The sequence below is a fragment of the Lagopus muta genome, chromosome 5 (genome assembly GCF_023343835.1).
Source record: "Lagopus muta isolate bLagMut1 chromosome 5, bLagMut1 primary, whole genome shotgun sequence".
NCBI lineage: Eukaryota > Metazoa > Chordata > Aves > Galliformes > Phasianidae > Lagopus > Lagopus muta.
The window spans coordinates 15591668-15611736 of NC_064437.1; the positions used below are offsets into that span (position 1 = coordinate 15591668).

Sequence of the window (20069 nt, forward strand, 5' to 3'; positions counted from 1 at the left end):
GAAACACATGTTTCACATGTGTATTAGCTGGTTTATGGGTAACATGATAAATGTGATTCATTTCTCAGCATAATATATTCTGAAATCTTCTCAAGACCATTTGACTACAATATTTCCTAATATTTAAAGAGATTTCATTACTTGATGTACCAGGCCATTAAAAACAAACAAAAATCTTGGATGTTCTGAACAAGTAAGTGACAACACAGTGGATACTTGCAAACACTGGAAAACTGTAAAAACTTCTGATCAAATGCACACCACATATTTTTATGGGGAAATAAGTGTAATACATGCAACATCATATTCCACATATATATATATATACACACATATATATATATACACACACACACACACACACACATATATATATATATATATATATATATATATATACACACATATATATGTTTAGATCTATCTCCAGCAATCTAAACGTGTAGAATGAGACCAGGGGCCAAGTAGGTAGGCAATGAGAACATTGATATCACATCCAATCAAATAAAATCTCATATGCTTTGCATCCTTAACAGGTGCCCTGGGTAACATGCTTCTTGCAGGATGGAAACACAGGACAAGGAAGGAGCCAGGTATCCATTACAACACGGGCTCCACGTGGCCCGCTCTCAAGCTCTGCGTTCCCTCATAGAAGCAGTCTGACTTGCATTTCCTAACAGTTTTTAGCACACAGAATTTCTGGTTGAAATTCTAGAACTGATACTTTCCAATGCATAATAGCAACGAAGGAAGGAAGCCCCCTAAAGAAATGGTAACTCCTGTAATTCTAACAATTGAGCTCATTCTAGGGAAAACAAGTTTACGGCAGACTCTAAAGAGGGACATTCATTCCTTTGCGCAATGAAAAGATCTCTGTATCTTCAAGGAAAAAAAAATCTGGAGAAGGATGAACAGACACAAGCAATGCTAGAGACCGAAAACAGCTCAAAACAGGAAAACCTCAGAAAATCACAGCTTCCCTGGACAATTTCTGGGCTTGTAAAACTAATTCATCCTGAGCCTACTGGAAGCAATATGCGAGTTCCCAGATACCTCTTGTTACACACAAACACATACACCAAGAATGTAAGGTTACACAGCTAAACTCATCAAACCAAAAGGGAAACTGAACTTTGCGGTAAATTAAGGCCAACCTTCATTAAAGGGAAATGAATTGTCGACAGGAGTGTTGGACAATCCTTTAAACACAGAAGCTTTGAAAATGAAGATCCAACTCAAACAAATTTAATGCCAAAATTGCAAGCCAAAAGGAATTTGTGGCAGATACTGAACATCATTTGGGAAGTTAAATATGAGCTGGAATCATTCGTTGCTACTTCTCTAGAAGAAGAGAAACCTTAACATACTCAGAGTATTTGGTTGTTAATTGAACTTTTAAATGTTGCCATAAAAACAAACGATAAATACAGCATATCGAAAGCCTTCTAGCCACGTTGCCTTTTGTAAACTCTGATACTTGCAGGTCTCCTCCAACTCAGGAAAGTCTGTGACTCTATAAAAGATCACCACAACATACTGAAAGAGCAAATAGGCAATGAATGATCATTCAGAAACTTGATGAAGTGGTTACACATCAGTAGTTCAACGCTGAACAAAAGGGAAAACAAAAAGACAACTTGAGCACATTCACTCAATAACACACCAAGTAGGAATGCATACAATATTACTCAGATAACTGCCATCAGAACAAACCTCTCATTCTTCCGTGACACTTTTATAACTCACACAGTTATGCAGAAATGAGGAGTATAGAGAAAGAAGTAGAGATCAAGCTCTGCTGCTAACAGCTGAGCATCCCATTCTACAGTGACCATCTACCTACATACGTTAAAATGACAAGTTCAGATTCAGCATTGATTTGGGGCAGATTATTTAAAATGGGAAGAGGATACATATATACATCCATTTTCAAGAGAAAAAGAAAAGAATGATATTTTATCCCTGCCACCCACCAACCAAAACATTTGTAACTCAGAGCTGACAGCATACAAACTAAAAGCCCTAACCTTCTCTTCAATTCTGCCAGGTCAAAGGCTGAAATAATAAAAATTAAATGAAAATCAGAAAGATCTTCCTGAAGAATGAGTTCATTTTCTTGAAAATAAGCATTCACAGAATTAAAGAGGAGGTAAATTTTCACCCCTGGAGAGACGATGTGAAAGGGCGACAAACTGACAGCAATTTTCATGAATTTAGGAACTCCCAGCTACACAGATGTCTGGAATAAAGCAAGTTAAGTCAAGCACAGACAAGTATCTGACTAATAATTAACTTAAGAATAAACCTACCAAACATGCAACTTGTCAGTATTTTGGAAAACTTGACCATCTGTCAACTTTAAGTCACAGGTCCTTAACAGCGAGCTCAGCAGTTTCAGAGAGGGTACCCAAAAGGCAAAAAAAAAAAAAAAAAAAAAAAAAAAAGGCATCAGAAGAAAAGGGGGCACTGGTTTGGCTTGCACATTTTATTTCATTTCTTACTGGAAAGAATGTGTGCTCACAGCCCTCAAAGCCAACCATATTCTGTGCCACATCAAAAGCAGCGTGAGCAGCAGGCCAAGAGAAGAGATCCTTGTCCTCTACTCCAACACACCTGGAGGACTGTGTTCAGCTCTGGGATCCCCAGAACAAGAAGGTCATGAAGCTGCTGGAGCAGGTCCACAGAAGGGTCACAAAGATGTTCAGAGGACTGGAGCACCTGCCTTGTGAAGCCAAACCGGGAGAGCCTGGAGAAGGCTCCACAAAGAACCTACAGCAAGCCATCATTCAGTACCTAAAAGGGACCTACAGGAAAGCTGGAGAAGGCTTTCTTACAAAGGCATATAGTGACAGGACAAGGCATAATGCCTTTAAACTAGAAGAGGGTGGATTTAAATTAGATATTCTGAAGAAATTCCCATGAATTTGTTGAGGCACTGGCACAGGTTGCCCAGCGAAGCTGTGAGGGCCCCATTACTGGAAGCATTCAATGTCAGGTTGGATGGGGCCCTGGTTAGCCTGGGAAGATGTCTCCACTCATGGCAGGGTGACGCAACCAGATGGCCCTTAGGTTCCTACCATCGCAATCCACTCTGTGACTCCATTTGGCAACATATACTCAATAGAATGCTGGTGTTTTGATCAATATCCGTCTTTCACAAGTCAGCTATGAAGTTTTACCTGTATCATCTGACAGTACCAAAGAGAAACGAAAAAAGAAAAAGTGTGCTCTACTGCAAAACACGTCGCATTTTGCATCAGTGTGAAACCTTCTGGAGTTAAAGAATACATGAAACCTGAAAATGAGGAAAAGTTGATGAAGTCCAGTGAACGGTGGGAAATTTTCTTTGAAACAAGAGAAGAAAGATGTGCAAAAGGATTGGGAGCCTAAACTATTTACCCAAGAAATAAACAGAACTCTTAGTTAATTTGAGATTCAAAAGAAATTTCCAAGAGAACCATCTTTTCCTTTGGGGTATATCTGGGTAGCTATTTTTGCAACTGAGGTCACTGAAAGGGAATATTAAAAGTATAATTAAAAAGTCCTGATGAGGAAGTGGAAGAAGATGACATGAGGGCTTCTGGATTACTAAACAAACTATTTTCATCCCTATGTTCTACTACAGGCCGTAAGAAAGGTGGGCAAAAGAGGGCATCTGAATCTGGAGTCACCGAAGGCTCACGGTCAAAGAAGCATAGCCTGGTAGGAACATTTTTTGCAGGGGTAGAGGCCACTAGTCCTAATATAAATGAGGGCCTGAACACTACGAAAGAGCTGCTTCACTGCAAAGTATTTTGCAGTGGCAATCAGGAATGAGTGCTATTGAGAACATCAGGAAAAACCTTAAGAGAAGATTTTGTTTGGTTTTAAGGATGACTGGGGAAATTGAGGGTGTGAAACATATGATGAAGCACATGAAGGGAGGGACAAGAAGAGGAGGAAACATGAAGCATTCTAGTTTGTCCACCAGAATTTTGATGTATACAGCTTTGCTCAGAATTCCAATCTTCTGTGGACTTTTTAAAGCTATCCTTGGAACTAGAGACTTTACCTTTAATGCTACTGCATAACCAAAGAATTCAGAAGTTGAAAACATACCGTATCCTCTTAAAAACATCATTCTACTAAGGATTTCCCAGCCAGCACTGGCAGGAAATAACAGAATCTAAGGCTTTGTGAAGCAGGAGTTCCCCATAGCCATTGCTAAATGGGGTTTTTATTGCTTTGCTTTTCCCCTTTCATTTCTGTTCATTTAAGCCTTTTCCCTAATAGCCACCATTTCTCCAATCACTGCCTACCATCCCCATAGTTCTTCCCTTGCCTTAACTCTATCATCCTCCTTGTCTAATCTTTCCCCTTACTGCTTGAAGAATAACTTCCACTTCCTCTCCTCCTTATCCACATGGACTCTTCTATTTCTGTCTTCTTTATGTGCACAATGCCAGAGGTGACACAGCTCTCTACAAATGCTTCTGCGGCAAAGCAAACCAGAAATCTTTCTCTAAACCACGTCAGAAGTCCCAATGAAGTGAATGGGGATGCTTGAGTGAAGCCAGCAGGATCTGTCCCTTTGTGTTGTTTTGCTATAGCAACACAAACCCAAGTCTCTAGGCTATCCAAGAAGGCCTTCACAGCCAAAGTTTTTTCACTTTTTGTTTGTTTGTTTTACGCATGGCAACCATTTCTTTTATTTAACCAGTTTTTCTCCCACTTGCCCATGCTGGCTCACCACATGAGTGCAAGAAATATGTACATTCCATGCATAAGTAACAAAAGGCAATCATTTGTAATCAAGTATGCCTCAACAAAAATTTCACAGATAGGTAACTACACGAGCAGCTCTACAAACTTAGCCACTGAGCAGTTTTGGAAGAGTTTATTTATAACTCCATTCCTATTAAATATGCATTTTAGCAGATTCCTTTTTTATTAGATGACATTTATCCTCTGTCAATTCTGTGCAATTTGTACATGCACAGGTTGGAAAGCTGACTAATAGGGTTAGCAAGTATTAACATGGGATTGAAAGTTTCTATGTATTTTTAATGCCTCTGTCCAAAGCATACAAAGTTCCACCATTGAGAACTGAAAACAGTAACTCACTCATAAACTATTAAGGGGATAGATTCTGATTTAGAAAGATCAAAGTGGTTTCAGTTTCAGGGAATATATGAATAGTAATAAAACCAAAAATCCTGACATATCAGAAGCCCAGGGAAAAAGTAACTGATGTCCTGCAGTTCACATGCTGCTGTGCTTGTAATGGGACATTTCAACAAGTCACTGTTAAAGGCTATGGGAACTGGACAAGTGCCAAGGGAAGATATTTTATGCCATTTAGCAATTGTGCCCCTCTACTCTGAGTGACTTCTGTTCTAACATTTCATTTATTTATCTTCATATTAACATATTACAATGTATCTTGTCACAAAATATACACAAATCAGTCCATACAACATGTGAAATTTATTTCACCTTTTAGCAACTCGTTACTTAAGTTGACTTTGCTACCTGGTACACATATTGCCCACTGCTGCCAGGAGGCTCCAGTTCAGATAATTGTGGTTATTCTCAGTATAATTTCATAACTAATTTTCCCTTCAGCTACCCAACACGTTCTGAACCAGCTGATTTTAATTGCTGTGAGTTTAGATCAGAAAAGTCATGAAACCAAACATCACGGAAGCTTGAGCTACATAATCACTGCATAGCATAGCACAAAAGCAAGAGACAGTTTATAGAAACAGGATAAAAATCAATCGTTTGTATGTTCCCAGGACTTCCCTTCCCCCAGACCCAGTGAGGTATGCAACTGAGTCTTTATGAGCTCAGGGGCAAGGCTGTACTTAAAGTGTAAACAAGAGAATAGCCTCTTGCAGGATCAGGATGTAGGAGGGTTTCAATAGGTGGAAGGGAAGGAAGTGCACTCAGGCGTCTTTTTTAGTGGAAGGAGTACACAAGATTCTTCCTCAAGGAGAGACTACAGTGCAGATTCCCTTTTAACAAAAGCAGAAATTCCTAGAGATTACTGAAAGTCTAGGAAGGGAATACACATGGCACAGGAGACAGAGCTTAACAGCAAGGCAAACATCCTATGCGTAACTCGAGCGGTGAATCAGAACTTCTCTACTTTCACACACTCTTCAGGGACAGCCTACATCAGAGGGTCTCTAAAAGGAGCACAGAAAACAAGAGACCAGTAGGCTGAGCAGCTGTTAGGCTACAGTGGCTCAAGCAACCTGGAATCTAGTACCAGCTTCAGCCACATATTTTCCATGCAACTCACAGAAAGCCTCATCTTTCACAAGCAAATGAGTCATAACAGCACCTCTGCATGGCCACAGCACCCCTCCATTATCTACCTGGAAAGATAACACCATTTCAGGTTGTTCTGCTTCTGTCTTCTGGAAAAGATCTCACTGTCCTTACCAGGGAGCAGCAGAGGTAAAATTATATTACGTCTTCCTGATGAGCATTCAGGCAGCAGAAGCAGCAAAAAAGCTTCTCAAAACTGTATATACGTAAGATGGGATTCAAGTTGCCAAGGCAGCCCAAGAAATCTGAAAGTGTGCACCTGAAATACAGCACAGGTTCCTAGGAACAAAACCAGCAATACCTCACTGCTGCTAACAGCAACCGGACTTCTGTTTTTCTAATGGAGTTTGTTGCTTCTGGAAATTTTACTCTGAAGCAAAAACATTGCTGCTGCTGCTGCACAGGAGTCTTCAGGATGAAGAAGATCATGAACAGCTTGCAGCAATTCTCTGCAATTTTCCCTTCTCATGGTTAAATTTTTTTGGCCTACTTTTTTTTTTTAATGATTTCTAATTTGAAACAGAATGGGTTTCCTGGCACTGGACTATCTTACTCTTCACCAATGCAGCAGCAGCCAACAACCTCACACAAATTTCATTAATCTTAAGTTTTATTTGGCTCAGTTTCTAATTGCACACCTAAACTAAAAAGTTAACAGCTCTAATGCACCTATCCAGGCCAACATGCCACCAGGGAATCATCTCCCTGCAGCTATGCCACAGAAAGGAAAGAAAACACTGCAAGGAAACACTGAAAGTTTTCAACATAGCAGGGCTTCTGCTCAGGGTAAGAGATTTCAGCCACTGAGTTTCTCAAGAAAATGCCTGATGCCGTTATTTTTTCAAGCCTAATCTGCAAAACTTTAGAACTGTATCTAGAACTAGTGCTAGATGCAGCCTCCCTACCAGCAACAAAGCTAAATCAATCTCTGAATGATTTCAAATCTTGAAATTACCTCTGTACATTTAGAGAAGTGGTTTTCAAATGGTGGCCTACATTAAATTACATTAAATACATTAATATAGAAGAAATTATCTGGGCTAATTGTGAGAAGATCACAAGGGATGACAGCAAACAATGTGACTATGGCACTAAGCATGAGTTTTCTATATAAGAATGCAGGTTGTTCTTAGGGGAAAGAATGGTAACCAGCAAACTGAAAAATGCTGAAAAACAATGCAGAGCAATGGGATGAGGTGACACAAATCAGCCTTCCCCTCTACCATGGTCATAAGATGTGACAAGATGTAAATGAGCAGCTTAAAATATTAACTACTGGGTATGTTGAAACTAACCACATTCATCATCAAAACCACCTTTTGAAGGGAAAACAATAAATCAAGAGAAGCGTGTTCTGAAATTTGCTCTCTAAAACAAGCTGCACATTAGAAAGCAGGTAAATTAATAGTGCATTTCTTCAGGCTGCTATACAACAACAGAAGCTACACACATTTGTCAGAAGCTAACCACCAGCCATTAGATTTGCAGATGCAAGTCTGAAAGATAGGAAAGTTCTCCCACACAAACAGGGAAGACCACAAAGTTCTACACAGTTAAAAGAATGAGTCAAAAGGAGCTTCCCTTTATGTAGGAGTAACCTAACCTCTCACTAATTGTCTGCCAAAGATGTGTAATTTAATTTGTTTGGCAGAGAAACACATTCAAGCTAAGGCAAAATCTTTTTCCATAAAAACTATCATTTATGAGTGCTGCGAGGAGGATTTGTCTCAACAAGGATCCGTATCACTGGCATATTCCACTGAGAATGCACACATACTCCTACATAATTTTACCATGCAGAATTTCCTGCCTTTCATTATTTATTACATTTACACATAGGGACTGCAAAAACCTCTGAGCAGAAGGTTTGAGATGTGGAAGGCCACAACACATTCCTAAATTCATATAAATAAATCATTTGCACACCGTGTGTGCAAGAAGAAAATCACGGTACCTCATCTCCAGAGTGAACCAAATCCCTGACCCAAAAGAACTCAGAAAAACTGGTCATTTTAAAGAGAGGAGGGGAAGCTCATCCACTGCGTAGCACAAGCTGCACATACAAGAGGAGTGACTTGGTCCACTAATTCAGTAGCCTTAATATGAGAAAAAGTCATGCTTTTCAAATCCTGCAGCAGCTGTTTTGTCGATCAGAACGCTATTTTGCTTCACTCAAATCTCTCTCAGAAAGAAAAAGAAAACAAGTACAGCCTCACTGATACGAGACTACTCATTCACACTGTGTCACATGCAGGTATGGCCTAATGAATTACTTCCATGAATCTAAGACAAGACAGACAGTTCTTCAATGCACCTCCTGCTTCTTGACAAAGAAGCACGTTTCCAGCAGATCTACACTGTGCAGTTGGTTCCCTTGATAGTCTGAGATTTTTTTTGTTATTATTTACTTTTACCATCCTGACTCAAACAACGAAACTTCAGCAATTCCCAACAGAAATGCCTATGCTTATTAAGAAAATCAGAGTATAAGTGAATTCCCCCCCCTCCAATCACCTTCTATACTACAGTCCCTTCCATGCAGAGCGGCTCATACATTCAGGTATATAATTAACTTGTTTCAAACCTGTGACCTACAGATAAGCTATTCTCCCAGAACCTAAACAGGTTTCTTGCAGGGTTATAACTAAGCTTATTTGAAATAGTGAACCTTTCCAGCTGACCTCTCGCAATTTTGCAATAGTTTGCAACAGCGTAATAAATAAATCTGGAATTGGTCACTATTAAAATTAGAGAAACTACTGAAAAGTAGTGTTAAATATAGCACAATTCAATTTGTTAACAACCAACTTAACTCAAGTTGAGGAACTAATTAAAGAATGAATATGAATGAACAGCTTTCATGTTCTTCCGCAATAAATTCATTATTTCACCACAAACGCATCATAAACTAGTATATTTTGCCAGACAGTTTCTTGCAAGCTGTACATATTCAACAATCTAACTAAATATCAAACGTCCTCTGCTGAACTTGATAAAGCGACCACTTGGATATTTAAGCTCAAAGGACGCGTTTCCAAAAATCTACTTTGACAGGAAGAAAATAGAAAGACATGGGATATATACTGATTAAGCAGCAGTTCTGAAGTCCCTTTTTCAATGATTTCCCAAACTGTGTAAACCTGTTTCATTTTGGCTATCATAGAGTTAATTGTTGCTGTCCTAGCACAAGAAAAGCTGCTCTACTGGATGACTGCCAGCTCATGAAAATGAGAATCTGCAGTTATGGACAGAGCAGTTCCAATTGCATTACTTCTCTGCTAGTACATTTTTATGGCAAAACATGCTTCTATTCATGAAATGGCTAGAAACTCACATACCGCTGTTCACCACCACAAATATTGCTGCTCTACAAGTAACGCTTATTTATAATACACAAATATTCTGTGGAATTAGACTGCAAGTAACGTGACTGCAAAGATATTTGCAATTTGTATCCCACAGGGTATTTGCTGATATCAATCACCTCTGACTCAGTAACACCTACCTTAAATGCTAACAGAATATTATTGTAGCTATCAGACAAAAGCACTGTAATTTAAATTTGGCAAAGCTTTAGTGCTATCTTTAAATAACACAAAAGCATAAATCTCACAGTGACTTTACATATTTCAGCATCTCATAGAACTGCACAGGGGAGAAAGTTTTGTGATTCGCTATTAATTATAATCAAAGCAAAAATAATGAAAGATGCAGATCACCAACGGTGCTTAACACAGAACTTCAGTATCTGGCAGTACAGGATACTGCTCTCAGAGAAGAAAACAAGGCCACTGGAAAACCTATATACCTGGTGGCTAAAACACTGGGAAAGAAAACAATGATGCCTCATGTTCAGTCAGTGTCATTCCAGAACCAGGTAAGCACATCCCCAGAGGAACTCAAGTCTTTCTGTAAAGGTGACTTGGGACCATTCATTCTAATGAGTCTGTATTTTGTCTCCATTTGCTTTAAGACTTAAAGCTATGAGAATATGCAATTGTTGCCAGTCACTGTGGTGTCGGAGCAAACCTGCAACTCCATGGCAGATGCTTCCAGGCATGTTCTTACCCTACCATCAGTCAAAGACAGTTTAACCCCATAGTGCAAGCAGCGAGGCAGCTCACATTTACTGCAGGGTAAGGGCTGCTCTTTGGCTTCCACCAAGAAACAGCAACTTGCTCCAAGTTCCCATCCTTAGCAAAGAAAAAGAAAAATCATTACTGATTCATACAGGGAGCAACAGTTGACCTCTGCAAAAACAAACTAGTCATGGCTTCCTAAAACCTAGGAGATCACCTACAATACTTTCTCTTATGGAAACCATAAATACTGTGAATAGTTTCCTGTAAGAATACAATTTTTTGGCCACTCAACTTCAGTTCTACTGTCAAAACATCCTAGCTACCTCACTGTCCAAAGCTTTGGGGGACTACTCAATATCATTTCTCATTTTCACTTAACTCATTTCAAACATCTTGAAAGAAAAGTTCCACTTAAAGAATTTACCAAGTTCAGTTCTCAATAGTACAGTAAAATTCCACTCAGAAGAGTGAGAGAGACATCTATCAGAGCAAACAAATAGGCATGCATACAAAAATCATGCATTTATTCTAACGTTTACTTTTTTCCAAGTAACTCAATATTCATCTTTTAAAGAAATACTATCAAAGGCATAGGCCCAAGGTTTTAACAAACTGCAGCTGTGGTATGAAAACTGACTTCAGAGACAGTGTTGTGTGTTCCCCCTGCTGGTTAGCAATTAACTTCAGAGCACTGTTCCTAGAGGTAGCCACCAAGATGCTACAGTACCACGAGATATTCTGCGTGCTGGAGAAATAAAAATCAGAACTTACTTCATGAAAGAAATCCCATCTTTTGGGAGGCATCACTCACACATGGCCTAGACAAAGCTCTGCACACACACCCAAAGCTGAAATGTGCACAAGAACCAAACAAGATCTCCCCAGAGGGAGAAAGGAAGGCAGAAGAGGAAAAATTTTGAAGTGCCACTTTAAGCTCAACAAGGTTGGACTCAGCAAACAAATGGGGGAAGCAAGCTGCCGAGTAAAGGGCTCTTCACTGAAGGAAGCCAGCAGCCTGCCCCAAAGCAGCTGGTCCTCCCTGACTCTGCAGCCATGGCTGCCCACACAACTGCAGCGCCAAATCCTAGCAGGACGCACTCTTCCTCAGCCGGCAGCCCCAGCAGCTTCCATAGGATGACCAGGGCTCTTCGCACAAACGTGCATCTGTCACTAACACTGTTGTTAGAAATGCTTTGGCAGGACACCTGCACTAACTAAAACCCAGCTACCAATTCATGTTGTCCCATGAGATCCACGGAAAAAGTGTGGACTGCACGGGAAATAAAGTATTCCTGGCAAGAAGCAGTAAACAAATAGATCTACGCTTTGGAATTTGTTGTATTTACAGCAGCCTCAAGGTCTATCCTGTGCAAGGCTCCAGCAGCAGCGCAGGGTCACAGCACTGTGCCCAGCCGGTCCCCGCGCTGCTCTGGGACAGGGGCTGCGCTGCTGCAGGAGCCTCCGTGCAAGGCCAGCACTGGCCTACACACCTCATCCCAACAGCCCTGAAGTGCTTGGCCTGGTGTAAAGGCAGGGAGACCAGGTAACAGCCTGTGGGAGAACGACATCACAGTGCTCCTTCATTCGAGCCTTCCTTCTCACACTGACTGCAAAACCTTATGAACCTAATTTTAAGTTTCCACTAAAACTGATCCGTGCTATGGGACGGGGAGGGGGGCATCTATGGGGACATGGACATGGTCAGATGTGCAGAAAATACTGTGACAGCAACTAAGTCACAATAGCTACAGTGTAACACAACTGAGGGAAACCCATTGGCATCTGGTTGCACCCCCCGCACCTTAAGGAAGGCACAGCCCTGAAGGCAGCTACACCTGGAATTGGTGAAATTGGTAAAAGGACAAAATGCGTCATCTTCAATGATGCCAGTAGCAGTTATTTGGGACTAGCAAGAGCTCATGAAACTGGGGGAGCTGAAGAAGTGGCCTGGGCACACCTGGTGGGAGCGTGGCACACAGAGGTGCTCAGAGGTGGCAGCAGGACGCACGTCCTACAGGCCAGCAGCTTCCCAGCGAAAGCACGGCGAAGCCGCACCACGCCAACCCGCACACCGCCTTCACGCCTCTCGTGTCACCACCACGCCCGCGCCAGCTCCATAGCTCGTTCCTGCGGCAGTGGCCCATCAGTGGGGCAGCACCGACCCCACAGAGAGCCGCCCTACCGGCCCCACACACCGCTCAAGTGACACCTGTAACGCGCACCGCCAGACCCGACCGCGGCTGCTCACCTCCTCCCACCGCTGCCGGGACCCGACGGCTGCCGGTCGCTGCCTCCCGGCCTCACCCTCACGTCTCGCCCCCCGCAGTCCCACGGATCGGCCGCCCCAACCACGGTCCCGTTCCCGGCCCCGTGAGCGAGACGCGGACCGCCGCCCACTCCCGGTCCGGGCCGCCCGCACGTACCTGGCAGGAGCTCCGTCCACGCCGCGTCCCGCGGGGCAGGCGCGCGATTGCGGGGCTACGCCATGGGCAGCGCAGCGCCGGCCGGGAACGGAACCGAACCGAACGGGACCCTCGCCGAGGCCGACCCAGCGCCGGCCGCTACTGCCCGGCCCGCGGCTCGCGGGAGGAGGCGGCGAGGAGGAGGAGAAGGAGGAGGCGCGCAGCCGCCCGGCCGGCCCCCAGACCGCGAGTAACCCCATGGCGGCAGCGCCGCGCACACGGCGGGGCGGGCCGAGCCGAGCGGGGCTGCGCCCTCATTGGACGCGGGGCGGGGATTGCGCCGTGACGGCACCGACGGCGTCCCCGCCCCCGGGGCCCATTCGCCGCGCGGAGCCGGCCGGTCCCGCGCCGCACCTGAGCGCCGTTCGGCTGCACCTGCGCTCCGCGGCTCTACCCGGGGCAGGGGAAGGAGCCGCGTGACGTGCAGGCGGAGGTCTGCGTGCGCAAGAGGAGCCTTTATGTCAGAATATAACAGAGGTGGTTCTGTGCTGAATCCGCTCTTCGGCTTGTCAAATTTCCCGTTTCAGCAGTACATTGAGTTTTGGAGCGAAGAGAGCACGGGTGAGGGCTTTGCACTTCACTGCGATCGCCAAGCTCTACCATAACGCTCTCCTTCGGCAAGAGGTGCGGAGAACCGGCTTCTGAAGCCCGACGGCTCCTTAGAACTGACTGGGCTGGGGTACCGCTGCTGCTCGGTGCCGGTTCCGCTGGGAGCCGCAGCCAGCGCGGGCAGGGCAACACCAGAAAGCTCCGTGACGGTTCCGAGCCCCCACCCGCTTACCCGAATGAGCAGCTCCCGTACGGAGCTCACGGCGAGAACGGGCAGAAACACAGCGAATAAAAGAGGAGTTTCAGAACGCTTCACCAAAATTTCACTAGTTCACTAGTGTGCTGTCAGATGATTGCTACCATACTTTGTAGCCTCATTAAGAGGCTGCAAGAGTTTAAACAACTTACCCACTCTTGAAATGCCAGCAGACCAGAGTAACTTGCTACCACCTATACTTAGTGCTGTTTTCCCCTTTGGAAGAACCTTGCAGAGCCCCCACAATGCACACCAGGGGCCTGTGAGCAGTTTAATCCTGGGCACCCACACTGGGCAGCACTGCTGAGCACCTCATGGAGACAAAACCTCAAAATGTTGGCATTAGCTGAGGCCTTAAACAAGTAAACCAAAAGTTGCTATAATAAGCATTTGGTTTGCCTGTAGAATTTCAGTAGGCAGCCTTCTAAAACCTGAAGAAACAAGCAAAATACAAGTTCAGGCTGCTTTCTGGCAGCCTAAATCCACTTGCACAACTTTTGATTTAAGTGTTTGAAAAGTTGCGCGTGTTGGAGCATGATATAATCCCCTATTACTCCAAGTCTATATGTCAGATACAAAATCTGCACAAGAGATGCGGAGGTGGGGGAAGTCCCTTAACTAAAGAAGAAATTAATATTTTGCAGCACGAAAAGCAACACATGTATTTCAGTGCATATTATGTCTACTTTACTTCCGCTGCCCAAAATCCCAGTGTGCTGATCAAAAGTGGGATTGAGACTTAAGCAGAGCAATGACTTATTATTTTAAATACTCATTTAGGTATCAATCCTGCACAGATTAAATTTGATAACATTTACTCAGATGAGTGGCCAAAGCTGTTAATGTGTACAAAGTGTGTACAAATCTTGGTAAAGCCAAATTTGCTGTGTGCAGCTAAAAATTGTTATCACCATTTGCACTGGTATTAGGAAAGAACTGATTCCTGCCCTCAGAGCCACCTTCGTTAGGTACTAAGCATCTAAGAAGTTGAGGCTTTACACCACTTCTCTGATGTCTGATGAGACTTTCCAAGCCATGCTCAACATTGTTTTATAGTTATAAACTCTTCTGTAATTAGTTGATGTGCATGAAGTTCAGTGGCTTAAGATACGAAAAGTTACTGCATACAAGTATAGTCAGGTGTAAGGTTTGGCTGGCAGATGAACATTATGATTGATTGGCTCTGGCAATATATTTTTTTATAATACTTCATGAAAGAACAACAAGAAGACACCTAATTTCCTATTAAAATCAAGTTAATTCCTCTCATCTTAACTGTAGTGTTAAGCTGTGCAGAACTGTATATGTAATCCATGCTTTAAGTATTTGCTGCTCTAGTGGTTCACTTCTTTTCCAGGGCAGGATTATTTCACTTAGCAGCCACTGGCCAAATCCAACAATGCAATGGATTATCCTCAGCAAGGTACATGAAAGCTGTGGCAAATCACTTCTGCAAGCTTACAGAGTGCTGCAGAATTCAGCCTAAGTAAATGCCAATCCTTATCTTAAGGACTCTGCCCCAAGTTAACAATTGCAGTTTCAATGTCTGTATTTTTGAGACAGCATCAATTCTGAGTCATTGCTAGTAAATGCTTTTATCTATGTAGACTCAAAATTCATTAGGAATATATACTTCTATGAGTAGCAATTACTCATGTGCTACTCACAAAAAAAAAATAAAGCCACCATCAATTAAAACCTCACATTACTGTCATGAAATCTAACCCACTCTGAAGAGTCAGATGAGTTCACATCACACAAACCAGAAGCAGCATCAGTACCCTAAAATGACATGCTGTATTAAGTAACTAATCCTCTCTAAGGACAGGCCTTATTGATGTGGATTCAACTCCACATTATTTTGTTCAGATCTTTAGACTCCTACACCGCATAGGTACATGCTGGCCTTTGTCACTCAAGCCTAAAGATCTCACTGCTAAGAGACATCCACATTACTTAGCATTTACAGAAGCCTTGCCGCCAGCCAGATTCCTGAGTGTACAACACTCTGACTACCTAGCAAGGAGCTCAGCTGTGCAAGATGCTTATCACATTTAGCACTGATTCAGCAAATGATTTTCAGCACAGTTTTAGGCAGGCACTGCTGAAGAGCGTACACTTACCAATCAGTGCTTATTTAACTGAAGCCACACTGTTCAACTTCTTATGAAATCAAATTTCATACAAGCTAACTTTCTTTTTTTTTTTTTAATTCATGGAGTTTAAACAAGAAAACTGGAGTTAGCTTGTTCTTAAAACCTTGCCATACTGAAAACCTTCACTGTCTGGGTAATTCCCACAATTCAAGGAACTCAGAATAATCTCTGACTTCTGTAATGATGCTGGACTGGAGCTTTAAGAGTAAACTCTGAGCTAGGGACTACATCATTGAATATGATGATCAATATTGAATGTGCCTCCTGCTAATGAATATATTCTTATTATGAATCCACTGCCACAAGCAGAAGTGTACTTGAAGCAGATACTTCAGGATGTGAGCATCTTGCCTATTTATAGCACTATTTAGAGAACTTCACCCACCAAAAGAGGTTATAACAGCTTAACAGCTCTATGAAATAACCACTCTCAAATTGATTTGGAGACTGTAATTCTGAAAGCAGGTATTTCAATAAACAAGCAACTTAGTATGAAAATACTTTCCTATCAATTATTTCAAGATCACAGAAATGATTCCCAGACATTAGTAATAACTAATTCTTCCTTATGAGTAATTTTATGGCTTTACCCATACAATGTTTCACATGAAGGTCCAATTAACAAAATTAAGGCATCTAAAGCTTCTTAGGAAATAACTCACTAATATCAACTAATGAGGTTAAAATTCTATGTTCCTTACAAAACAATCCTGCATTCCTTGAACACCTATAACTTCTGCCAAAGTTAAGTAAATGTTAGTGTTATACTGTTAGGCCTGTCTATACTTGAAAGTTACTTAGGATTAAGGCAGGGAATAAGTTTCAAGTGCTGCAGAAAATCTGGAAAAATTCCAAGAACAAAAAAAAAACCCATGTCTCATACTACCCAAACCTGGTAGTACCATGGGTTTTGAGGTCAACATTGAAGTTACAAATCTAATTTAAATAACATTTCTGAAGGTTTCAGATTAAGAAAAAAAAACACACAGAAACCCTCCAGTGTGACCAACCAGCCTTTTTGTGCCTCCTATTCTTACCTGCTCACCTCACACTGACTCCCCCATACCCAGCACCCCTCTTTGACTCTAATACACCCCTTATTCTCCTTCCAACATTTTTCTCATGTTTACAGACCACCAGCATAACAAATGCAAACACAACAGACCAGAAGAGGGAAGAAAGAGAAACTGTATTAAAAAAACAAGAAAAATGTTAGAGTAGCATACCTGTACTGCTCAATTACTTCTTTTTGGCTGGATCCCATACGGCATGTTGTCTGTTCAGAGCCTCATCCAAAAAGCAATCAAATAGGCTGAAGTCAACAGGTGATTTTAACCTCTTCAAGTTCAGACAATTCTCTTTAGACTAGATCACACAACACCTAGAATTTCACAGAAATCAAAAATACTAAATAAGATACGCACAAACTTTCAGATTCAAGCCTGCACATTCACTCTCTGCAAATATCTAAGCTATAGAATTACACATGACTAAAATTGTAGCTGTGGTCTGCAGAGCTCCCAGATTGCTATATTCAGTTCTGAGCTTTAAAAGCATAAGACATGCTTGTGGTTCAACACCACATTACGGATGGAATTCTTCACAGCCAAGATGTAAATATCACAGGCTAAAATCTTCTCATGTATACAATGGCATAATTACTTTATTATATTTTACTTTGTTATATACACAGGATGTCAAAGGTTTTATTGAAAAACAAATAAGACAAACCTGTTTTCTAGAGAGTTAACAACTTAAATAAGCAAATGCAAGTGAAAGAAAGGAACGCACAACAATGTAAGAAGTTATCGGACATTTTCGGTAAGTTAAATTTCATCCAGTACAGCAAAAATGCCTGAGATAAGACCTGTTTCAGGACAGAACTACAGCTTAAACAAATTAAGTAGATGTTTAGATTCTAAGTATAAATCCTAAAGAAATGAGAAAATATTCCACGTGAATTTTAAGAAGTTGCAGGTCATCATTTTATTAAATAACGCTATTATTTATTTTGTCAGCATTCTGCTTGCAAAGTGCCTTAAGGATGAGGAAATCATGAAGTTATTCATGTAAGATATTTGGAGTCCAAAATAGGCAACAACATTTTTAAGTGGAAAAATTAGACAAGTATATACTCTGCTTCTAAAACCATTCCCCCACAGCGGAAAGTCACCTAGTTAATCACACTGCTTGCAGGAGCCTCAACATCAACCTATGGCAAAATTTCTGGGTTTGCCAATCTGAGTAATGAATTGCATAGGCTGCAACTTATTTATTTGAACTCCAGAACTTCAGGGAAGGAATTCTGCACTGCCACTCTATGGTTAGAGTTAGAACTGCACCTAAAGAAAATACGCTCCTTTTCCAGAATTAATGTGAAAGCATTTCCTTCACATATACTGTACTGCTTTTGCTATTTCAGAGGACATATTAAAAAAGACAAAAGAATGTAAGTATTTAAGTCTTTTCTGCAAGTATTGGGCCTCATTTTTTTTCCTCTCCATGTGATCTGTACTATATTACATTCAAATTTCTTCACCTTAGATTGCTACTGACTAATGCCTTATGCTGGATATATGTTTGTTTTCTCCCATGTGTTAGCTTGTCATGCTTGAAAGAACAACAAATGTGCCAGGGAATGTGATCTATCCATCTTAACTGTCCTTCATTGGAGTCCGAGATGTAAGACAAGTGCACACATATAATTCCTGAAGGGTTTATACTTAAATTTGACACGTGATTTGCTGCTGGAAGACTTTCATGTCATGCATTGATTCAAGAAGTATCAATTATTTACAGCAGATGTGTGTGAACTGCTATCAAAATTCACTCTTTGTTCCCATTCACACATTATAAAAAAGCCAAATACAGTCTTCTTTTTCTTTCTCATATACACAAAAGATTGAGATCTTGATAAAACAGAAGAAAAAACAACCCAATCTCCTTACAACCTACCTTTACCAAGCTCTTGGAGGAAAGGATGGCCTTATCTCAACATTCAGATGCTTGCAAAGCCACATCAGGCAGACAGTAGGGCAGGTTCTGTACCTGGGAGAAAGCCTGAGTTCCAAAGAAGAGAACTCACTTGAGAAAATCCAGGGCAGTTTCAGGGGGATGTGTATCACTTCAAACATCTCTTGACTGTACTAGTGACAGTGGGCTTGTGGAGAAAGACAGTCTTTCAATAGATAGGTTGAAAGCAGCTGAAAGCACCACAAAATAGATGACCAATATACCAATCATAGAACAGATCTGAGCTCAAAGACTTGCAAAATATCTGTTCACAAGTAGTCCAAAGTATCCCCAGCTAGCTGTACTTCCACGAATACTCCACACTAAGGGGCCAAACGCAAGCTTTGGTAACTCTCACAGCTGCTTCCTGTAATCCACCTACATCTCCCCTGCACAACTTAATGTCGACAACCCTTAAGTATTTCTGAAGAATTTGTTCCACATAACTGCTAGTGTCAACTACTGTCAAGATGACAACAAGCTGAAGGACAAACTAAATATCTCAGAACCAGTATCATCTCAAATCTTGCCAAGGTTATCACACATGGACATCACTTAGAGCTGGGCCTGGTCTGTTCCTGCTTTTATCTCAGGACTGAGAACCTTCTGTACAAGCTGACTGTAAGCAATCTAGTTTGTATCTATTGATTCATCTGAAGTTTATCAGACAGATAAAATTAAACACTCAGTGCTGTTGAAAGCCACAGTCAAAAAGAAAAAAAGAATAAGGAAATCAAGGGCAAGTTACACTTTTAGCAGAGATCACGAATTTACATAGCCAATAAAACTGCTACTCAGCTCCTTCATTTTTTTAATGTTGCCTTAAGGACATATTTTATCCTGAAAATCAGAAGTTTCATCCGCACCAACATTTTTTTCTGATGTATTCACACAATGACAGGGTAGATGTCTACCATTGCAATATGAACCTGCAAGAGGCTTCTAAGCCCATTCTGAACTACCTGTGTTTTCCTGAACTAGCCAAAACACATCTAAAGTATTGAACTGGCACAAAGCGTAAAAGACCAAGATTACTAAGAGACACTGTGTGCTTGTATTTTCTTTTCAATACTTTTTTTTTTAATTTGCTCTTTCCAAAAAGAAAACAAAAACCCCACAAAGACAAAAAAAGAAAAATTGAAATGCAATGTACTTTGTTTTTTTTTAAGGCATTGACAGATAAATTTACCTCCTCTAGAAAACATGCTGATTTAGCCATTTATAGACAGACAGGAAG

General features: G+C 41.5%; 1 protein-coding gene across 2 annotated transcripts in view; it reads right to left on the bottom strand.

The window, feature by feature from the left end:
- The window catches only part of TGFBR3 (transforming growth factor beta receptor 3), a 117496-nt gene extending 98593 nt beyond the window's left edge, over positions 1-18903 (bottom strand). Inside the window, exons 1-2 of one of the 2 annotated variants that reach the window (XM_048944777.1) lie at positions 18776-18903; positions 17047-17201 (exon numbers count right to left, since the gene is read on the bottom strand). The gene's annotated coding sequence lies outside the window, so the exon portion shown is untranslated. Of the gene's footprint in view, positions 1-12820; positions 13039-17046; positions 17202-18775 lie in introns of those variants that run through there. The other variant, XM_048944776.1, reaches the window with a different exon arrangement.
- Positions 18904-20069: the final 1166 nt, after the last annotated feature.